The 17,746-nt window shown below is 50.0% G+C and overlaps 1 long non-coding RNA gene across 2 annotated transcripts in view; it reads right to left on the reverse strand.

Annotated features, from left to right (window-relative positions):
• Positions 1-15,013, reverse strand: part of LOC141572225 (uncharacterized) — a 44,260-nt gene extending 29,247 nt beyond the window's left edge. For both annotated transcript variants that reach the window (XR_012497492.1, XR_012497491.1), the window contains exon 1: positions 14,242-15,013. This is a non-coding gene — a long non-coding RNA (uncharacterized LOC141572225). The remainder of the gene's footprint in view (positions 1-14,241) is intronic.
• Positions 15,014-17,746: the final 2,733 nt, after the last annotated feature.

Consider the following 17,746-nt stretch of genomic DNA (forward strand, 5'->3'; position numbering starts at 1 on the left):
GCAGGCAGGTTGAATGAAGGTTTGAAGCTTAGAGGATTCAGTTCCTTGGTTCCTGCTCCATTCTCTTCTCTTAGCCTTTATCCTGCTTGTTTTTCTATTCTTTCCAAGTGTAGTCAAAAATAAATGTCTTCATTGATGTGCTGGGTGCGGAAAACATTGCAGGCTAAAGGTTCCTTTTGCATAATCAGGATTTCATCTTAGGCAAATTTGGTTGCCCAGGCACGTGCCCATGGTAACTGGTCTAACCTGCTTCAGGACTGATGGGAGATCTGAATTTGGCATCTTGGCCAGGGGAGTGGAACTGAAGGTCACAGCTGGGGCTGGGCCTGTTTGGCCCTGAGCCCTGGGCCTAGTCTGGGCTCCCTCACGTGTAGGCAGAAAATGCTGTCTTCTCTGTGGGTTAGCAGAGGGTGCCTATTTGGCAAGAAAATATCTTCCCAAGTTCCTTTTAAAGTGCCTAAAATTCCGCCAACAGAATCACACCTTCTTTGCACAACAGAACTGAAAGACTGTTGAGGGGTTACATTCCAAAAACCTATTGTTCAGATTGCTGTGTTTTGGAGTAAATAAGATCCCTGGTGAAATGTGAGTGGAATCAGAGATGGAATGTATGAGAAGCTCTATTGGCTAGATTAACCACCCATTGCCATCGACTTCTCAGGTCTGTCAGCTGAGCTCAGTGTCCTAATGAGATTCAGAGGGAGGTGCACAGGCTGGATAAGTGTTGACAGAGGGAGGGAACAGGAAATAACCTGAGCACTTGAGGACTATCCTGGGTTGTAGACATAAGCAAGGGGTCATGGAGGAATCCTGAGGGTGAGGAGAGGCTGGCGAGCTCTTGAACTGTAACTGAGAAGGATTAGCAGAGAACTGAAGTGCAGAAAGAAGCCCAGAGACTTTTCCCTCCTATTCCCCAGGCTTGTCTTGGTCTGGGTGCAGAAAGAGATAATACATTTTTCTGGTTCCCCTCACCCTGCCCCACTTATGGAAGCTAGAGAAGCCAAGAACTTGAGAACTACATGTAAGTAGTATGGTTACTGCACCGGCTTAGGGTACAAATTATAATCACATTATCCTCCCAATAATCGCTTGAGCTCCCACAAGACCTTATCAATAGGAAGTCCAATCTGCCCCTTTGGAGGCCTTTTTTCCCACCTCATAGGACTGCTCAAAATCCTCAGGGACTAGCTTATTTCAACCGAGGTCACTGCTGAGCACCAGCCTTGCTCCCCCTTGCTGCTCAGGGTCCCAGCTGCCATGAGCACATGACTCCAAAGTCCCAGCTCTCATTTACACTCCTGAGCTCAGGCAATTTTGTCCGGGAGAAGAGCCCGAAGGCGCTTCTGGGTCCTCAGCTGCAGAGTTGAGCCTGGTCACCAGTACAAGGCCCTTTTCCCACACTACTGAGCTCCCCTTGGGGGCCCAGGGGTCCTTCCCCATTGACCAGTGGAGCTCACTGGGGATCATTATCTTGGGAGAGCGTCAAATAATTTTGAACCTCACAAGGGAAGGGTCTGGGCCTTCTTCCATTTGCGTCCTGGAAGCTCCTTTGTCTCCTGCAAATGTGCTGTTTTCCTCCCCAGCTCTGCATCCCATTGATCTTGGGAGAGACAGCCTTTGTCAAGCCACAAAGGGTCCTGTTTTGTTCTGCCAGAGCCTAATTACATCTGATAATCTCAAGTGACTGCCAAATGGAGAGGGCCTCCTCCCAGGTGGCCAGCAAAGTCCTCTCCCAAGAACAAAGCATGAGAAGCTTCCAGCCACTGTTACACTTTCAGTTAGTACTCCAGAAGGGAAGTGATTTCAGGGACCATGAGACAGGGACATTTTACACTGTGCCGCCGGATTCCTTAGAAAGACCTCAGGGACCTCTGGGTGGGGCAGGACCACGAGAAAATACCCTCACACATGAGCACCGCCCATACACACACACACCTCACCAGCCCCTCTCACCTCCAGTTACCCACTGCCAGCTTCTCACTGAGACTTTATGTGGCCTTTACTTTTCCTCTGATAAAAGGACTCTGCAGCTAAAATATGTTATAAAAAAAATCCAGGCCAACCACAGTGAGATACTACTTCACACTCATTAGGATGGCTATTATTATAAAATAATAAAAAGGAAATAACAAGTGTCTCTAGCCTGTGTCCCCAGGAGAAATTGAAACCCTTGTGCGTTGCTGGTGAGAATGTAAAATGGGGTAGCCAGTATGAAAACAATTTGGTGGTTCCTCAAAAAATTAAACGTAGAATTACTATATGATCCAGCAATTTCACTTCTAGGTATATACCCAGAAGAATTGAAAGCAGAGATTCAAATAGATACTTGTACACTCATATTCATATCAGCATTATTCACAGTAGCTAAAAGGTGGAAACCCAAATGTCCATAAGCAGATGATTAGATAAACAAAATGTGGTAGATCTACACAACAGAATTCGTTCAGCCTCAAAAAGGAATGGAGTTCTGACACATGCTACAGCATGGATGAGCCTCGAAAACATTATGCTAAGTGGAATAAGCCAGACAAAAAATGGCAAATATTAGATGATTCCACTTCCGTGAGGTACCTGGAATAGGCAAATCACAGAGACAGAAAGTAGAATAAGAGGGTACCAGAGAGTGGGGGGAGAGGGAATGTGGAGTTACTGTTTGATGGGTACAGAGTTTCTGTTTGGGAAGATGGAAAAATTCTGGAAATAGATAATGGTGATGGTAGCACAACATCGTAAATGTATTTAATGCCACTGAATTATATACTGAAAATGGTTTAAATGGGAAATTTTATGTTATATATATATTACTACAAAACAAAACATATCCACCCTTCTTTGCTTAGAACAACAATTTGGTAGCCCTACCTCAGCTCCAAGAACCCTCCCTGTCTAACAGTGTGATTTTTGAAGGCGTCCCAGTAGCCTGTGCCCTCAGTTCCTGCACCCTTTCCTTGGGCAGAGATTTTTTTCTTATTCCGTGGCTACAAGATTAGATGGAATGAGCGATATGGCCTCCCATATCTCAGAACCCCACACACAGGAGCAATTTCTTCCGCTTTATCCTGCCTACACACTGTCACTGGAAGGGGCCTTAGGGTTTACAGAGCCCACTTCTTCATTGTGCAGATGGGGAAATTGAGGCCCAGAGATTAGGCTACACCTGCCCAAAGCTGCACACTTTCCTAACTCACAGCCCAATGCTTTCTCCCTGGGTGGGGGTGCTAATAACAGACCTCCTTGAGGCTGGGAGGTGATGACTTATTTCCTCTGTGCTCTGAAGGCTCCTCAGTTGGGCCAGGGTGGGGACCAAGTCACTGAAAACTCAGATGGTCCCACGCCTAGAGAAGAGGCAGCCACCTCCACCTAGGTGTGGTGGGGACACCCCACCTACCCCCAAGCATTTCCCTACCCATAAACCCTCCCTTGGCATCCATCTCCTCCGTTCTGTCCTCTGCTCCCATCTGACAGTGTACTTACTCACTGCTCTAGCCTGCGTCCCGGTGTCCCCGGGAGACCCCTTCAGGTACAGGGTGACAAGACAGGATAAATTGATGGGTCAGGACAGTAGGGAGCCCAGATTAGTGTATCCAGCCCACAAACTGCAAGTGCTGGCAAAGCCTTCCCCAGGCGCTGGTGAACAGTGACTTAGGGGACAGGTCGCCTGGGGCCTAACGACAGGGGGTCCTACAGGACAGACACTTCCTCCTACTCCATCTGCTCCTCTAGGCCTAAAATTCCCTGACCTAGGGTCAGAGCATCAAACCTCCCCCGCCCCCTGCAAAGTGAGAGAGGTTTAATAGCACCCCTCTCCCAGCCCCAGAGGACAAAAAGCAATTTTACATGAGAACAGTTCTGATGAGAAGCAGTGCCCAGCACAGAGTTGATTTCAGAAAAATTTTGTTCAATTACAAAGCTCTTAGACATCTCCATAATGTCTGAATTCACCTATAGGCAGCAGGGTGTCTGGAGGGAGGGAGGGACAGAAAACATTTATAGTGGATCAGTGCAGGGACAGAGGTTAATACAGACCTGGGCTGGAATGAGTCCCTGGCCCTGCCTGGGGTGGGGACTCGGGGAGCACTTCCTGACAGGGGGGGCTCCTAGTTTGAAATCTGGGCAATGTATGGGAGTTGGGTAGGCCCATGGGGCAGGAGCTGGAGAAAGTTGGGCTAATCAAATGGGGTAGCTCTGGCACTCTTGGAGTCCCTGTGCCCTGAGGCCCCAGTATGAGCCGGGATGGGGAGGGTATAGGAGATGGCGGCCCTACGTCCCTGGTGGGAGGGATGGGGGGTGAGATGGGTGAGTCTCAGAGGGCAATCCCACACAGGTGAGGGCTAGGCTTCCTGACCTCACAGGAGCCCAGGATGTAGACTCCTACCACCCTGGGAGGAACCCCCATGCCTCCCAGGGTAAGTCTCAACTGACACAGCCTGGCTGGTTGTAAAGTTTGCTTTAGCCTGGTGGCTTCCTGATGTCCTCCAACCCCCCCCCCCCCACCAGGCCGCCTTCTTTATCTCTGTCTGACACCCCCTCCTGGATGTTCTACTTCTCTGCCTGTGTCTCCACCTACCAGCCAGTGCAGCACTGGCCTCACATGGCATGGGAATGGCATGGGGAGTTTGGGGGGGGGGGGGGGCGGATGAGAGGGTAACTCAATATGGTTTGGAATCCTGTCTCGTGAGAGTGAGAAGGGTCATGGGGATTGTCCAACACAAACTAACCATCTTACAAGTGCAGAAACCTAGTCCCAGATCTAGACTCAGGAAGGGAGCTGTCTCAGGCTATTCAGTGAGTTGGGGGGAAAGACAAAATTAGAACCCAGGCCTTCTGACCCCAGCTGAGAGCCTTATTTCTCTGCCCAGGATCTTGCAGGAAGGAAATAAGCATTTTAGCTACAGCAGTGAGTTTCAAAATTGATAAGTCAGCTTGAGACACTGCACTGAAGCTAAATGTGGTCACTTTAACAGCTTCTTTGGAACCAGTTTGCTGATAAAGCCAGATGTGGACTCTGGCACTTAAAGCCTCCTCTTTTATAAGATGCTCTGCTTTCCAGCCAAGCCAGAATATTCTCATATTAATAGATTTTTATTAAAGTGAAGGTAAATCATTTAAGAATTTGAAGACACTCGTGACCAAGGCTGGGAACTCTCAGGAAACTGACGAGCCTGATTTGAGAAACACTGGGCTGGAAAGACAGACAGTCCTAGGCAGAGGATGGGGACAGGCCAAGTCTAATCTGCAGAGTCAGTGGTAATGGGGCATAGTATGGGGCTGGACTCCTGCCCTCTGCCCATCCCACACCCTAGCCCTCTCCTTGTAACAGGCAGGGCTGGGAGTGTCCTTCCCATGGTTTTGACCACGTGGGAATCTGCAGGTTTCAGACAGTGGTCACAGTCCTTCCTTAGGCCTTACAGAGGGATCTTGGGCTGGACATGCCCCTTTCTGGGCCTGGGTCTTCACCCATAACAAGACAGAGTGGAGTTGCCTGGAGGGCTTGGTGGGGATGGGGTGGGGAAAAGGCACAGGAGTATCCATTTGTTAAAGCTGCCCCTGCAAACTGGGCAGTTTTTCTGATAGTTGATAGGGCCAGAGCTGAAAAGATCATCATACTCTTTACTCTAATTCTGAGACATCACCTTTCAGAAATAATGGAAGAGGAAAAGGCATGGCTCTAGAAAAGACTGATAATCACCCTTTATTTAATAACCCAGAGTTTGCCCCCAGCTGGCAGATAATCATCTGGTTCCTGGGAAATCAACAGCCCCACCCCCAAAGCTCCCCCAGGCCCACACGTCCTCCTCTGCTAAAGAGATCTCAGGGTGTTATCACTGTCTGTGTTCCCATATCCCGCTCCCCGCCAGGGTTGCCTCCTTTCTATTCTATAGCCTTAGGCCCAGCAGCTCACCTGGACCACAGAAAGCACTCAAAGAACAAGCTGAGGGGATCAATGGTGATAAGTGCACATCCTCCCCGAGGCCCTGTAACAGCTCTGCACCTGACAACCCAGAAGAAAGCAGGTCAGTGGCAAGTCAGGGAATCCAGAGATGGAACACAATAGTCCTGAGCACTGGCCTCTGGAGAACAGGAAGGCCAGCTGACCTTGGTGAAGTAAGAATCAGGACTGGGGCCACCTCTTTTGGTTTACCCTCCACTGGCCTCCCAGCTTCTTTGGCTCAGCAACGCCCAGGATTCCTGGCATGTCTGCCTCTGGCCTAAAAATACCCTGGCTGCCTAGCACCTCCCAGATGTCTGAGCGCTGAGTCTGTGATTTCCCTGCTGGTAATGGGTCAGCCCTGACATGGGCAACCGGGGGTGGCTCAAGCAGCTCAGGCCACTTCCTCTGCCTCCCAGAAGCTTGGCCCAGCCCCACCTTCCAACCCCTGCAAAGCAAGTGGGTGTAGAGGCCTGACTGCCTGAACTGAGAGATGACAGAGATTGTTGACTCCAGTCCCTTCTTGCAACAGATCGGAGAACTGAGGTCCAAGGACTTGCCCACGTCACTCTAAGTTCCCCCTCACACCATTCCCCAGCGCTCTGCTCACGCCTGCTGCTGCCTCACTTCCCATGCTGCCTCACGTCTGTGAGCCAGATCTGACTTCCCCACTTCAGACGTAAGCTCCTGACAACAGTGATGGGGAGGATCCGTGTGGTCCCACGGCCTGGAAGAGTGTCCAATCTAGAGCTTGCCTCAGTACATGTAGATTGGATTAAACACTGTAGTGGCAGGCAGGGCTGTGCACAGAACCCTGGGCTGGAGGACAGAGCCTCTGGGTTCGAATCCAGGGCCAGCCACTGTGATATTGTATGTCTCCAATTGTTCTGGGTGAGCCTCAGTTTAATGAGGGCTTAGATGCGATGGTGTCCAAGGACTGAGCCAGCTTTGCTATCCTGAAGCCATGAACTGATGGATATTCCTGTCCCTTCCTCTGCTCCACTGTGTGGGGGGAGATGGCAGGTACTACTGGTTCCACCTCAGCTTCTGCTCCTCCCTAGGACCTCTGAATATCCCACGTCTAGTCCCAGGCCCTTAGGCCCAGCTCTTCCCTCTGGCTCCGTGGCTGGGTGCACACCCCCAGGGGTGAACACCACCATCCCATCCCTCCCTGATTAACTATGTGACCTTGGGTAAGGCATTGACCTTCTCTGGGCCTGTTTTATCACCTCTACAATAGAGATAATAAGGAGAGGAACGTTAGGAGGAGCAAAGGAGATTCCACATCTCAGATTTCAGGTCACAAATCTCCTCCTGCAGAAAGTCTTCCCTGACCTCCCCGAATGGCTCCGGTGCCTTCGCTGGCTCTCCAGTTCTGTCTTTCCCTCCCTCACACCCTGTCCACACTGAGTGGTCATTGTCTCTCTACGCATCTATATGCATCTATGCACAGGGTAGGGTTTCTTCAAGGCCAGGAGCCTCCAGAGCCCAGTATAGTCTTCACAGGTGAAATGCATGGGAAGATTGTTGACCAACAAAGTGAGTGAATAAAGCCTGTGGGAAAGGCAAGAGTTGTGCAGAAGTCAGGGAGTCTGAGCTAAAAGTGGCCTGCTTGACAGGGGGCTCTGATGGGAGGAACATAGAGAGCTCCTTGGAGCCCTTCCCTCACTTCTCTTTTTAGTGAATTCATCGTTCAAGATCCTGGGAAGCACCGTCTTCCCTGAGAATCCCGGTCAGTATCTCTCCTGGGCCCACAATGTACTCTGCTGTGGGATTTCTTTACATATCTGTCTCCCTGCTCCGGAGGTGAGTTTCCTGAAGACAAGAACCCCCGTGGATCTTACACACCAAGCTCTGGATCTGGCATGAGTCCAATAAGAGTTATAGGGGAAATGCTTTCTGAATCCATCTTGGGGTTGAACTGCCTGATCTTTAATGCCCCTTCTAGCCTTGGGAATATTAATTTACCAAAGTGAGAGAAGCAGAGCAGCAACCTGTTGTCTTCCTTCTAGAGGACACTCCAAGCCTGTGTGGGTTAAGTGTGAGCTGGTGAAAAGGACTGATAAGAGCGCCTGGACTTTTCTTTCTGCTGAGGGACGGCCACAAAAACCAGACTTTAGGCATAAAAGGTCCCTGGATATCCCAAAGATATTCCTTAAGCCCTTGGTCTGAGCCGATTTACTTATATTTTACAGGTTAGTTTTACACCCTTGGTGATCTAGTTGTAAACAGTTTAAAGGCTAATTGGCAGCCAGGTTGGGGGTAAGAGTTGCTGTTGCAGGCAGGCACTCAGGAGGCAGCAGAGAGGAGACGCACCTGATGGGCTGATAGAAGGGAGATCCAAAAACAAAACAACGTCACACAGGAAAAAGCACTTCAGAGCAACACAAATTGGGACCATTTAGTTCAGGGTCAGGCCTCCTAACAAATAAATGCCCCTGGGTACATCACTGCATCTCTGCTCTGGGAAATTCCCTTTTTGGCCTCAGTCTCCCCATCTGTAAAATGAACAGGTTCCACCAAGGGCTCTGAGGGTTTATGATTCTGCAGGAGTTTCCTCATGTGAAGCCTTTCACTCCCCAAATCTACAGGTTAAATGAGGTTTCGTCAAGGTCAAGATTTCTTTCTCCTGGGGTTTTGGTTAATCAGGCTTTTCTGCCACAAACTCCCCAGGGCAGAGACTGTCATTAGGGGCAGTCCACTACCCAAGCAATCTGGGCTGGGCCCCCTAGAAGAAACAAAATTCCCCAGGAGCTGGCACAGAAACTGTGGCCCTTGGTCTGCTTGCTGCCTATAGAGGAGGTGAAAAGGGCCTATAGAGGGGGTGGAAAGGAAGTCTGGCTCTGAGTGAAACGGAAGTGCCTGAGATCTGACAGTTGTTCTCAGTGCTCTGCAGCCAAGAGGGAAGTAAAACTGTCTAGGCATCTGGCAGCTTCCACCCTGAAAGCCCATGGGACAGCGACAGGTGAGGCCTGGTATAGGCCTGCTCTCTGTTCCAGAGCCTTGGCCCAGGCTGGGGGAGGTCGCTGGAGAGTAGGCTGGCACAAGGACCTGGGGAGGGCAGAGGAAAAAGCCTTGAAGCTGGTTCATGACCTTGGGCAAATCTCTGTGCCTCTTTGGGCCCAGTTTCCCCATTTGCAAAAATGGAGTTTGGGTTAAATTTGCCTGTGTCATAAGGATTTCTGGAACGGCGGGCCCTGGGGATATAGAGACACTTTGGTTACAAGAAACCTGGCCTGTTATCTTGCTTGTAAGTGATTCACAGCCTGGTGGGAGATACAGAATCATGGGATAATAATGATTATCAATGCATGTATAGGTGCTGAAAACTCTTCACAGAGAGCACGTAGGCCAGTCTGGGGGCTCAAGGAGAGTACCTGAAAAGGTTAAGTGGCTTGCCCAAGGTTGCATTGCTAAAAAGCAGTCCAGCTGGGAAAGGAAAGGGAGTTCAGAACAAGACATAACTAAATAACTTGTGCGGAGTGCTGTCATCAAGATCTGAAGAAAGCTGTGGAGACCCAGAGGCAGAAGCATTAATTATGACGTGGGGGAAGGAGAAAGGCTTTGTAGAAGCAGGGGTTCTAAGCTGGGATTTGAAGGGTGAAGATGAGAAAGGCAGAGAACAGGAGAAAAGGCTGAAGGCAGAGGAAAAAGACTGTTCAGAAGTGTGAAGTTGCTAAGAGAGCCTGATGTGTCCTTGAGACGTGCATATAAATATGTCGTGTTTGGTACAAAGGGCCCCTAACACGGTGAGACTGAGAGATGAGATGCGTAGACCAGCAGGAATCATTCGGCGAAGGGCTTAGAATGTCACTTTCAGAAGCTTAGCCTTCATTTGTAGGACAGGGAGACCTACAGAAGGGTCTCGAGCAGAGGAGTGCACGGTCCAAACACCATCGTGAAGGGCTTGCTCTAGCTGCCAGGAGGGCAGAGGCTAGGAGAGAGCCGGGTGGGGGACAGAGGCGGGAATGAAGGCAAGCAGGCAGCGACAGAGGCTTGACGTTACCTAGATCAGTGTCAGGCCCAACCCCTGTCAAGAAATGGAAACTTTTCTAAAGAAAAAAGAAAAGGAAATTGAAACTTTTGAGGAGCCTACAGAGGTGTGAAGAAAATGAGAATTGAAAGGTGGGCCCTGCTATGGCTGTGGTCTGGGCAGGTGCGGTTAGCAAGGAAACTGCTTGGGTTGGGGTACCTGGCAGCACAACTTTGAGGGAGGTGAGATGGCTTAAGAGAATGTGGGAGGCCTGTCCTCAGGCAGGAGCCCTGTTCCAGGCTAGGGAAGGGGGAGGGCCATGTCCTGAGGGAGGCCAAGTGGCAGCCCACTGTGTGCCCCACCTGCCCCTGGCTCCTACCCTCAAGGATCCCACTTCCTTCTGCCAAGCCTTTGCTCCAGTCGTTTCTGAGCTTGTCCTCCCTGCCTATCCAGCATCTCGTGGTTCCTGACCAGGCCTTCCGTAGCTCTGCCACCCCCCTGCCTGTGATCTGACCATGCTCTTCCTTCAGTCATGTCTTGTTCTGTGGCCTTGGTTTACTAAACTAGTGACTATTACCTTGCTATAGGTCCCTTTCTCTCGTCTGACTGTGCCCACAAGGGTCCTTTAGCAGTGACAATAAATCAGTCTGATTGTGGGGCCCCCAAAGAAACCACATTGTGCATGCCTGCCCTAGAGCAGGTGCACGGGAGGGCTGTTCACAGACCAGGCTGGTTGGTTCTTTGTTCTGGGGGAAGTCTTGACCTGACTGAGCCGAACAGGCAAAATCCAGGTCGAGGGTCTTACATTAGGCAGGAGGCCTGAAGAAAGCAATTCGCCGCTAACAGTTCAAATGAAGAGACTTACTGGCAAGACTGCTGTACCGAGGTGTGGGTAGGTTAAGGGCACAAACAAAAGGATGGCGCAGTACCCACCCAGAGATTATGGCTGAAGGAGGGGATAGGAATCATGTTACTGGAGCCCAGCGAGAGGTAGGGCTGCCTGGCAGGAATGGGGTCAAGGAGGCAGTGTGAAAGGCACCAAAGCAGGGAGGGAGCAGAAGCACAACTAGCCCAACCTCTTCTCGCAGCCTCCAGTCTCCGGTTGTTTCTCATTGTCCAAACCCAAGTGGAAGCCAGTTGGTAAGGAGGCCTTGGTGCAGCCCATGGGGGCCAGCCTCCTGGGGCGCCGGGCAGGACCGAGGGCCCGGGTGGGGCTGCAAGCGGAGACTAAGCATCTCCAGATATGCCTGAAAAATGGTAACCCAGGTAGAATATCTAGATGATGCCTAAGGCCTTGAGCCAGTCATTTCTCTGTGATCAGTGCTGGGGTGGAAAAGATTTTTCTGGCTGCCTCAGGGAGAAAAGACCAAGCTTCACCTTTATATTCACTTTGCTACCATCTAGAAAGCACTGTCTAGTCATGATAAGTCCAGAACTAGAGAATGACAGAGCCACGTGAGCTTCAAGGGTAATCATCCCTCCATACACAGTGACTGAGGCCCAGAGAGCGAGACCTGGGCCCAGGACCACAGAGCCAGTGTGAGATGACACCGGAGAGGCAGGCAATATCTAGATTATGCAGTGAAGGCCACATCATTAGCAAGCAGCAGTCTCAAAATTCAAACTGGTCCATCTGACTTAGAATTTGACCCAAGCTCTTAACCCAGCTCCCAAGCTGAGTTCCCTATGTCCAGGGAGAAAAGGCACTGGAGTTAGTGTGACCCAGTTCAAGGTGCCTTGTCCTTCAGACATGTCCATCCTCTCCTTTATGGTCCACGCACTCAAAAACCACCCCCAGGGAGGAGCAGCAGTGAGGTCACAGGCCCAGCAGAGGTTGTGAGGACAGAGGGCTGAATACGAACAGACGACAGGCCGCCAGGCACACCCTCCCTTAGGGTGATGTACTCTGTGACCTGGCTGCCCACACTTAATGTTCCACAGCTGGTGAAGCTCTGGGTCTTTAGGTTTTCAAATCCAGCGTGCCTCATCCTAGGTGTTGGGGATACTATGTGACAAATAAAATCTCCTCCCAGAGACCTATGGGGATGGGGACACTGACTGGATGGCTGAGACTGGCAATACTCGTGCCTATTACAGAGCATGACGAACATCATCAAGGAGGAATGCTTTTAAATCTCAGAGCAAATATGTAAGCGGGACATGCAAGGTACAGCCCACCTTTGTAGGCTCATTTCCCAAGATTGTTCCCAAACATGGCTCACACCCATCCTGTCTGCGGGTTTTGCTTTTATTGTTCCTCTCCTGGTCCTGTCCTCCTCCCATACATAAAGGCCCGCTTCCACTGCTGCAGTAACCATTTGCTCAATTAAACTGTTGCAGCCCAGTTCCCAAGAGGAGGGGCTGGGTGAGTCCAGAAACTATGATAGAGTAGTTAACCTCTGAACACTGAAGCAGGGCCATCTGTGTTCGATTCTGCTTCTTACCAACTGTGTGATCATAAGCAAGTTACTTAACCTCCCTGAGCCTCAGTTTCCACATCCTTAAAGTCAGGATAATTGGGTATTGTGGGAATCAACCGGTTATGAACGCCCTCGGAGCTGTATCTAGAACTCCACATGCATACAATAAATGTTAGCTATTATTATTATACCTATTATTAGGAGCCAGCCAGGTGTGCTGGTAAACAACTCCCCACACCCAAGCAAAGCTGGTACACACACACACTGGCTCCACATACAGCCATGCTTGGAGATGGGGCAGGGTGAAGAACTGTAACCCCATTTTAGAGATGAGTAGAGAGAGGCTCAGAGGAGGCAGGGGCATTCATTTATTCACTTAACAAATATTTTGGGGGGCAATTTCCAGGTGTCAGGTACTTCCTCTCTTCCTATACCAAACTTACTGAATCCTCAGGGTAGGGGCTGAGGTCCCTGTGTTTTAAACAAGAACCCCTAGGTGATTCTCAGCTCAGGCAACTTTGGGAAAATGCTTGTATTCTAGGATGCTAGGGCAAGCATCTTACCATATGCCAAATGGGGACCTGGGTTTTATGGGGGATACCATCTTCTGGGGGCAGATTTGCAAAGTAGTTTGGCAGCACAGACCCTGGAGCCTGATTAATTTGGTACAAATCTCAGTTTGCCACTGATTGGCTGTGTGACCCTAGGGTAAAATGGGGCTAACAGAACCTACTTCAAAGTCTTTGCGAGAATTAATATTTGTGTGAAGTGCTGACACATAGTAACTATTATAAAATACGAGCTATTATTTTTACCGTGCCCAGTGTAGACAAGCATCAGAGAGAAGGCGGGGGTGGTGAATTTGATGCTTTTTACCCCAGGATTGGCTCTGTCTACAGCGTTGGCGGAGTCTGTCTCTGCAAGGAGATTCACCACCTGCTCCCTTCTGCTGAAAGAGCTTCCCCAGAGCCAGGGAATTCCCTCCCACGGTGACTGATAGCAGATCCCAGCATTCTGATGCCATGTTCTCTGCATGGCGAGAATTAGATCACATCTCAGAGGCTGGATTGGGAAGACAGGCAAGTTTAGGTGTTGGAGGTGTCCCTTTAGGAGGGCTGAAAATGAGAGGGGAGAGCAGGTCCTGGGGGAGCTCCACACACTGGGCCAGCTTTGGCTGAGGGTGGTGCTCAGCTTGCCCAGGCCACAGGACAGGGGTGTGTGGATGTGCCACAGCCTGGGGAAGGGTGGGTGCCCAGGAAGGAGAGGCAGGATGTCAGGGCATCTGCCAGTCCTTCACGATGCTCATTTTTGCCCCCTGTCCTCCCACGGCAGGGAGCAGGAAAGTGTCTTTTGTTTTGGCATTAACTGGGCAGGCTGTGGGAAGGTACGCAGCAGGCTTCCTCAGCTGAGAGGATCTGCGTCCTTCATAGGCTTGAGCACAGTGGTTACAGAGCTGCCACTTCCTCATTTTGTGGTCCCTCCCCCACAACTCCATCTCCCTCCCCTGGTCCCTGCCTTACCCCATCCCTCAGCTCAGCCTGGGGAGTCCTTGCCATGGAAGGGCTCTCAGATGGGTAGCATCCTTCTCGTTCCAGGCTGGGTTTTGGAGAAACATCCTGGTATTACAGATGAGGACATGAAGGCTGAGGGAGGGCAGGGACTTCCTGGGGCTTCATGGTGAGTCAGGAGCAAAACCCAGGACTGTAGTTGGGCTAAACCTCCTCCCATGAGAATTCCTCTTTTTTGTTTTATTTTTTTTTAATTTACAAACAAAACCAGAACAAAATGAATGGAAACTGAAGGAAAACACATGCACGTACAAAGGAAACTTCCATGTGTGGGCCAGCACGGTTGCAGGCGTTTTATATAAACATTCCCATTTAATTCCCACCACAACCCCACAAAAAATCATTATTTACCTTTTCTGGACACGGGAACTCAGTTGAAAAGAGGTTTCAGGACTCGGTCAAGAAGCCAAAGCCAGGTAGAGGAGACACTGGACGACTAACTAAGGTTGGTCTGACCCCAAATCCCCGATATCACCCCTCTACCCTAACCTGTTTTACCCATCAGTCCTAGTTTCACAGAGTTGTAATCACAGTGCAGCTCCCAGTGGGAAGCCCCTTCCCTGATATATCCAAGGATGGGTAGTCACTTGCTCACATAGCTCTTCGGCCCTTTACCGATCACAGACCTATTATTTCATTTAACCTGCACCACCCCCCAGAAGGAAGACGGGACAGAATTTGTAACGTAAAGTCATACTCAGCAAGTACCTGGCAAAGATAGGACTAGAACCTTGGTTTCCTGCCTCCTGATCTCAAAACCATGTGACTGCCAGCTCCTACTAGAGCCCTGGGACTGGCTGTCCCTTCATCCCCATCCCAAGTTGTAATATTCCCTGGCAGGGGCACCTGCCCCAGTGCCTGCCTCTCAAGAACTAACCTCCGGCCTTAGATCCCTGCTACTACCAGGTAGAATCTGGGTCCTATGACTCTCCTGGCCCTGCATGTCCTCGATTCACTGCTGTGACCTTTTGTCTATGTGTTGAGATTGGGAGCTCTTGGAGTGCATGCAGGGCCTGGCGCTTACCCCAGAGACCTGCTTATGACTGAGCCCAGAATAAGGGGATTGTTGAGTGATGCTGGATGATATCCAAGGTCTGGTTCTGCCACAAATTCACTCTGTATCCTAGGGAGAGCCCCTGCCCTCTTCTGGTGGTCAAAGATCTCAAAGCTGCATTTCAGCGGGCTGTGATTCTCTTGGCTTAAGAGAAGACGAGTGGAGGAGACATATCCCCACGCCAGGCTGACCGTTAAGGGGATTAGCTCAGGTAGGAGCAAAGGCCTCTATGTGTGTGCATGTGGGATGGAGGTGGAGGGGGAAGGTGACTAGGGTAGAAGGAAGGTGAATAGGAGTGGGGTCCACAGACTGCATTGTCTGCAGCCAGGCTCTGCGGGGTGCAGGCAGGAAATAACTGGCATCTGTAAGTGGGGGATGACAGAGAAGGAAAGGAAGTAGAGGGTCTGTGAACCCCAGCTGAAGGAAGGGGGGTGCGGTATGGGCAGATGGGTTGGTGGCCACCTTCTCAGGAGAGAGCCTTGGGTGGAGTGCCAACCTGTCCTGGGTACCCACTCTTGACTGGGCTGGGATTCTCTTCATGTTCTAGCCATGTTCAAGGGCTGCTGCACACATTGCCTCCCTGGGGATTTTCCTGAGAGCCCTGTGGAATATTGGAATAGCTCATCTTCCAAAGCCCATTCATATACCTGCTCCAGGCCAACTTTCCATCCTGGCTCTTAAGCTTAGAATCATTTTCCTTCTGGGAGACTGCACAGCAGCACACACACTAGAGGGAGAGCACAGCTGCAGAGCTAGAGGGAGCCAGGGGCCAGGCATGGCTCTGCTGTCCTAGCTGTGTGACCTTGGGTAGGTCATTTCACCTTTGAATCTCAGGCTGTGAAATCTGTGAAATGGGGTCATATTTATCATGAGGGGTTGTTGTCAGGGTTAGAAACAATATAAATGACATGTCTTGTTCAATGCCTGAAACATGGAAAAGGCGACATAAATGGTAGCTGTTATTCCTTCCCAGGGTGAGAAGCCTCCTTGATGGAAGGGAGCCAACACCTGCTCGCACAGCCCCAGGGATGGGGGAGTTTGTCCCATCTAGGGGTGGCTCTGCCTAGAAAACCTCCTTCCCTATACGCAGCTGAGACCTGTCCCAGTTCGGTCTCTGGAGCCACAGTACATGCTACTCTGTGGCCATGGGACAGCTCTGTGGCATCTCCCCCAAAGAATCTTAAGAAATCTTACTGGTAACATGGTCCTTGCCCACTTTGCAGGAGAAAGGCTCTGGAAGTCTCCAGCCTGATTCAAAGGGGTATATGTGTATTTTAATTCAGGCTTGCATAAATCACAGAAACCTTTTCCCCCTCCCTGTGACTTTGGAACATATGGATTGTAACCTCCTGAGTCTGCTTTTTTCTTGTGTGAACTCTCCTAATTCCTTTGAATATTCCTCATAGAGGCAAATGGGAGAACAGGGTTCTGGTCCCAAATCCATTACTTCAGGGCAAGTCACTTATATTTAATGAGCCTCTAGTTGCCCATTTGTAAAATGAAGAAAATACTATTTCATAGGACTACAATTAAGATTAGCTTGGAAAAGTAACATGAAAGTTTGGAGTTTGGAAGTTCGGGTGGTAAATATTAAATGCATACTTTTAAAAATCATTTTTGAAAAAGCAGTTAGTAGGCATGCCCATCTGGTGTTGCCCCTTAGTTTTATAAAACCTCCAAAGGAAATTATTCCAGAGAGTCAATGCCATTCCTGGTTTCACAATAACGACAAATAAGGGGGGGAGGATGCCCTCTTAAATTCATAAAGTGAAGCCCCAGGGTTTGACTTAATTTGTGAAGAGTCTACTAAGTTCCAGGCCCATTCACTTACCTTATTCTGCAGTTGGAACCAAGACCCAGAGAAAGCCCAGCAGATCAGTGGTAGAGGCTGGATCCAAGTCGCCCAACATCCAGCATATTTATAGCCCCAGTGCTCACTGCCAGAGGAGGAAGGTGAAGGGAAGATAGTCTCTGGGCCAGACTAGATACACGCAGGACTAGGATTCAGCAAATCTTTCTCAAGCACCTTCTATGTGTGGGCCACTACATCTGGGCAAGCACTCTTACCCTTCCCCACTGTCATTCATGGAATGGTTGGTTTGGAACTCAGCCTTGGTGAAGGCCTAGGCTGACACGTTTTGCTCATCCCTCTATCCCTGGTGTTTGGTACAAAGACTTGGCACAAAGCAGGACCTTAGCAAATATTTTTGAATGAATGATGAATCAGTGAGCATTTATTGAGCACTATGTACCAGGTCTTGTGGTACGAGAAAATCTATTTAATACAAGCCTGCAAGGCTGATATTATATCCCCATTTTACAAGTGAGGAGATAAAGGCTGAAAGAGTTGGATTGACTCACTCAAGGCCTCGCAATGAATTGGTGGTGGAGCTGAGACTGGAGCCCAGCCTGACTACCTCTGGCCTGGGCTCTAGGTATTGACCCACAACTCTCAGGGAGCTGGGTCTCCAGCCACCTGTTCTCTTGCCCTAGGCCTTCCCTGATAGTAACTGAGGACCCTGCAGAAGGGCTGACTTTTGAATGGCCTCAAGAACAGAAATAGCAAGCTTGGTCTCCTAGTTTACACATAGCTCTAGATTAAATCTGATTCAACATAGCTCTGATTCTATCACCTTCATGTACAAGAATCTAGGCTAACTCAGTGTAAACAATCTGGGTTCAAGTTCCATCTTCCCAACTTCTGGCCATGTGGCCTTGAGCAATTTACTTGGGTCTCTCCAGGCCTCACTCACTTTCCTGTTTTGCCTGACTACACTTCTGAGAACAGGTGTCTGAGATGCC

Source organism: Rhinolophus sinicus, linkage group LG06 (assembly GCF_036562045.2).
Source record: "Rhinolophus sinicus isolate RSC01 linkage group LG06, ASM3656204v1, whole genome shotgun sequence".
Taxonomy (NCBI): Eukaryota; Metazoa; Chordata; class Mammalia; order Chiroptera; family Rhinolophidae; genus Rhinolophus; species Rhinolophus sinicus.